The following is a 5561-nucleotide window of genomic DNA, read 5'->3' on the forward strand; positions in this document are numbered from 1 at the left end:
CTTTCACTTTCATCAAGAGGCTTTTGAGTTCCTCTTCACTTTCTGCCATAAGGGTGGTGTCATCTGCATATCTGAGGTTATTGATATTTCTCCCGGCAATCTTGATTCCAGTTTGTGTTTCTTCCAGTCCAGCGTTTCTCATGATGTACTCTGAATATAAGTTAAATAAACAGGGTGACAATATATAGCCTTGACGAACTCCTTTTCCTATTTGGAACCAGTCTGTTGTTCCATGTCCAGTTCTAACTGTTGCTTCCTGACCTGCATACAAATTTCTCAAGAGGCAGATCAGGTGGTCTGGTATTCCCATCTCTTTCAGAATTTTCCACAGTTTATTGTGATCCACACAGTCAAAGGCTTTGGCATAGTCAATAAAACAGAGATAGATGCTCTTCTGGAACTCTCTTGCTTTTTCCATGATCCAGAGGATGTTGGAAATTTGATCTCTGGTTCCTCTGCCTTTTCTAAAACCAGCTTGAACATCGGGAAGTTCATGGTTCACATATTGCTGAAGCCTGGCTTGGAGAATTTTGAGCATTACTTTACTAGCGTGTGAGATGAGTGCAATTGTGCGGTAGTTTGAGCATTCTTTGGCATTGCCTTTCTTAGGGATTGGAATGAAAACTGACCTTTTCCAGTCCTGTGGCCACTGCTGAGTTTTCCAAATTTGCTGGCATATTGAGTGCAGCACTTTCACAGCATCATCTTTCAGGATTTTGAATAGCTCAACTGGAATTCCATCACCTCCACTAGCTTTGTTCCTAGTGATGCTTCCTAAGGCCCACTTGACTTCACATTCCAGGATGTCTGGCTCTAGGTGAGTGATCACACCATCGTGATTATCTGGGTCGTGAAGATCTTTTTTGTACAGTTCTTCTGTGTATTTTTGCCACCTCTTCTTAATATCTTCTGCTTCTGTTAGGTCCATACCATTTCTGTCCTTTATCGAGCCCATCTTTGCATGAAATTTTCCTTTGGTATCTCTACATAATTTTAAATTTCCTAGTGGTCACATTAAAAAAGTAAAAATTAATTTCAGTCATCTATTTAACCCGATATATCCCTAACATTATCATGTCCACAGGTAATCAGTATAAAACTTACCATTTTTACATATTGGTCATATTAAGCCTTTGGAACCTGGCGTGTATCTACAATTACAACTTATCTTAGTTTGGGAGTCACTACATCTCCAGTGCCCAGGAAGCCGTATGTGGCAGATGGCTTCCATATTGGATGGTGATTCTGCCCCATACAGCAGAATTCAGTCTCTGGTGGGTTCAGGCCTGCGGGTTTCATTATTAAAGTGAAAGAGTGTCTCAGATTAGAAAAGATAATATGGTCATTTTTATCTTTTTAAAACACATTGTCTAGCAGGCAATGTGTATAAGTTGTTATTAAAAAGTGGGTCTGGGAGACAGAGAGACACAATGGCGTCACCAAGGAGAAGAGTAGCAGGCAGGTCTAGAGCAGGATGCTGCAGTTGGCAGAGGGTTTTTCTTATCAGGGACTCACAGTCAGAGAAAGAAAATCTCCTTGTCCAGGGAGAGTTTCTTTTGTTTGCTTTTTCTTTTCTCTTTTAGCTGAAGGGAGTTCCGGGGGAAGATGAATGCCATTGGAAGCGGAAATTCTCTGCAATAAGGGGGAAAAAAAAAGAAGCCAAAAGCTTGCCCAGGCTGACACTTGCCTGCCGCCCCCTCCCAGCCCCAGCCCCGAGCAACAGTCCCAGCTTCAAAGGATTCAGCAAGTGTTCAGGCTCTGCTGCTTGGGGTTGCACGAGAGCCAGTCCTGGGAGAGTTGGCCGGGGCGGCCAGTGTAGCCTACTCATTTCCCTTCCTCTCTCTGGGGCCAGGGCTGGCTGCATGGAGAGCAACGGTGCCCAGAGTGGCCCTTGCTGATTTTAAAACCAGGTGTAACAAGGAAGGTCAGGGAGATCTAAGTGTTCTTTGTTCTGCAAGTAAGCAGGCCTTAATTAAAACTGAGATCGAGGAAGCTGGGAGAAGCCTGGAGACTACCATGCCCAGAGGAAGATCCCAAGAGACAGAGGGCCCTTCTCCAAGGTACACACGCCTAGAGAGAGGCCAACCTGGGCCTGGGATGTGGTTCTGACTGGCAGCCCAACTGTCCTGCCTTCTAAATCATGTAGCACCTGGGCAGAGACGTGGAACCTTTTCTGTGATTTACCTCTGAAGTCTCACTGCATATTTGTGGGCGCTGGGGGTGGGGGTACGGAGAGGGAGGTCTGTCCACCGGAAGCCACGCCACCCAGACCAGCATATGGTGGTTCCCACAGCCACCAAAGGTGACACTGAATCCCAGATTTGCCACTTCATCACTCAGTAGATATTTATGGTGCCCCTCCTGTGTGCTAGGCACTGTTCCATGTTTGGGGGATGAGGGGGTGGGACAGGACACAGCTGTGAGCAAAATGGGCAGAGAACCAGCCTTTGCCTCCCCACTAGTGAGGAGAACAGATAACGTGCAAAGTGAGTAAATTACAGGGTAGGTTAAAAGGTGACAAGTAGGGAAGGGAGACAAAGAAGAAAAAGAAGAAAAATTCCTATAGGGTGGTCAGGGAAGGCTTCAGTGAGGAGCTGACGATTGAGTACAATCTTCCTAGACAGGAAATGTTTAGGCAAACTCCTTATTCTTTTGGACTCATAAAATAACAGCAGTAATAGTAATAATAATAGATAAATCTATTTAAAGTGTTTCCTCTGTACCTTTTAAAGGTCTTTATACACATGAAACTCAAGCTCCATAATTCTATGAAAAAGGTACTATCAATAACCCCATTTTACAGAGTAGAAAACAGAGGCAGAGGAAAATGAAGTGGGTTTGCCTAAGGCTACACAGTTAACCACTTAGGAAAGCAAGTAGACTCCAGAGCCCGCCTCTTTCTTGTTAGCCCTAAAAGGGGTGGTCTTAAACCAAGTTCTCTTCAGTCCTTCTCAGTTTCAATGAGGAAAACCAAGAGGAAGTGTCTGCAAGCCCGTGGCTTGTGATTTATCTGGGTAGGTTGCTCTTGCTGCTTCCATTTCTGTCTCCAAAGTTGAATGACTGAAAGCTTTTCAAACATTTGTTTCTGAAGCATCGTGCTGTACTTAGCAGAGAATATAGAGTGGCATCAGATGTGAGTATGTGTGTGTGCTCAGTCATGTCTGACCCCTTGTGACCCCATGGACTGTAGCCTACCAGGCTCCTCTGTCCATGAAATTCTCCAGACAAGAATACTGGAGCAGGCTGCCATTTCCTACTCCAGGGGATTGTCCTGACCCAAGGATCAAGCCCACGTCTCTTGCATCTCCTGCCTTGGCAGGCGGATTCTTTACCACTGCACCACCTGGGCTTCCCCACTGGATGTGAGGCCAGTCCTAAAAAGCAACTTTTCTCTTTGGGCAGAAAGAAGCAAACTTGTTTTACAAGGTAAGCAGGACAAGATGCCACCAAAAGGCTACTCAACCCAAGTCCAAGGAGGTCAGACCCCTTGGGGGTGTTTAGGAGATCTGGCAAGACTCGTTCACTGGCTTAGGTGGGGGTCTTTGGTAGTGGCGAGAGGGGGTGGGTACATTTCACAGATGAGAACAGCATAGGTATGAAGTGACATGCAGCAAGGCATGCCAGGAGAGTGGCGAATTTGTGTACTTGAAACGCTATTCTGATGTCTGTTTCCCAGAGGCATTGAGATTAAAAAGTACAAAATTTCTTCCAATTCCTGATTATCTCTTCTAGTTTAGGTGGCTAGAAAGCTAAATAATCAACATCAACAAACCAAAAGTAGTCTCCAGCTGGTTTGACTTCCTAATCCCATTGGACGTGCATCATCTTGACCAGGTGGGAAACCATTGTGGAAGGCGAGCACTCACATGGTGGAGAAGGAAGAGACTGGAAGGCGGAGCACAGATAGGTGAGTCCTATATGCCTCGTTATCTAAACTGTGACCTTGGGCATAGCTTCTCTTTGTCTTAGCTCCCACATTCTGTAATCAGCGGTCCCTAAACTTTATGGCACCAGGGTCCTGTCCTATGGAAGACAATGTTTTTCCACAGGGCCGGGGCAGGAGGGTGGTTTCAGGATGATTCAAGTGCATTACATGTTCAGCTCCACCTCAGAGGCATTAGATGTGACGGTTGGGGACTCCAGACGTAAATGGAGGTTGTATTCTCTTCTGTCTCCTAGAGTTGTTTAAGGACCAAGCAAAGTAGCCCAGGCTTAGCAGACGCTGTCAGTGCTGTACCCAGGCCTCCTTAGAGCCCTTTGACTGGTTCTGTGTGCCCATCCCCCAGTTTCTTAGCGTTGTGCTTCCAAAGGCTCCAAGCTGAGACCGCCTTTGGAGGATGGTCCTTGGGCTGCTGGAGCTGCTTCTCCCAGCCCCTGGCCAGTTTCTCCTGGGAGCATCTCCATTGTAAATCACTTGCCCATAAACCTTCTCCTGAGTCCACATGAGGGACCCCATTGAAGACAATTTATGAGCATTTTGAAAATTTACAAGTGAAATATAATGTGAGAAATTGCCTTTTGAAATCACTGCAGAACTGACTGCAAATCTTCCATCTCTAAAGTACTGGGGTCAGGACAGAACAAAAGTTAAAAATGTGACCTGAAGCTAATTGTTCCATAACATGCTCAGCACTATCGGCCTCCATGTGCTGTCCCAACCACTGGGAGCTTTCATCTTCCTGGGTCTCAGGGGACCTCCTCCACTGCTCTGTCTGCTAAGTCGGCACCATTTTCCACCCAAGGATCATCAGCATGTTCCCACTCCACTCCCTGTGTGACCTTTCTCAGGACTCCAGAAGAAAGGCAAAGTCCTGAGCTTAGGCCAAGGGCCCAGACTAGATTCCCTTTTGAGAGCTGTATCAGGAAGGAAACTGTCAGGGGGGCAAATGGTTAACCCAGATTTTTGATTAACAAAATGTAAATAGAAACGAAGGCCATTTTGTTATATCACCAGATTTAGTACTTTTCACAAGGAACACATTTGTTGTTGTTGCTCAGTCACTAAGTCATGTCTGACTCTGTTGCATGCCAGGCTCCTCTGTCTTCCACTGTCTCCTGGAGTTTTCTCAGATTCACATCTATTGAGTGGGTAACGCTATCTAACCATCTCATCTTCTGCTGTGCTCTTCTCCTTTTACCTTCAATCTTTCCCAGCATCAGGGTCTTTTCCAACCAGTTGGCTCTTTGCATTAAGTGGCTGAAGTATTGAACCTTTAGCTTCAATCATTCCGGCGAATATTCAGGGTTGATTTCCTTTAGAACTGACTGGTTTGCTCTGGTTTGCTTTCCTTGCTGTCCAAGGGACTCACAAGAGTTTTCTCCAGCACCACAATTCAAAAGCATCAATTCTTCGGCACTCAGCCTTCTTTATGTTCCAACTCTCACATCCGTACATGACTACTGGAGAAACCATAGCTTTGACTATACAGACCTTTGTCTATGCTTTTCAATATGCTGTTTAGGTTTGTCATAACTTTCCTTGCAATGAGCAAGCAACTTGGAGCACATACACACAGGCTTAAAAAACATGTCCTCAGAATTCAAAATCTTGTTTTGGTATC

The 5561-nt window shown here is 45.5% G+C and overlaps 1 long non-coding RNA gene across 1 annotated transcript in view; it reads left to right on the top strand.

Moving 5' to 3' along the window:
• The first annotated feature begins 2970 nt into the window (after nt 1-2970).
• LOC105002601 overlaps nt 2971-5561 on the top strand; it is a 4866-nt gene continuing 2275 nt past the window's right edge. The window contains exons 1-3 of the long non-coding RNA XR_826993.1: nt 2971-3133; nt 3263-3426; nt 3733-3907. This is a non-coding gene — a long non-coding RNA (uncharacterized LOC105002601). The remainder of the gene's footprint in view (nt 3134-3262; nt 3427-3732; nt 3908-5561) is intronic.

The sequence above is a fragment of the Bison bison genome, unplaced genomic scaffold (genome assembly GCF_000754665.1).
Source record: "Bison bison bison isolate TAMUID 2011002044 unplaced genomic scaffold, Bison_UMD1.0 scf7180017864456, whole genome shotgun sequence".
Classification (NCBI taxonomy): Eukaryota; Metazoa; Chordata; class Mammalia; order Artiodactyla; family Bovidae; genus Bison; species Bison bison.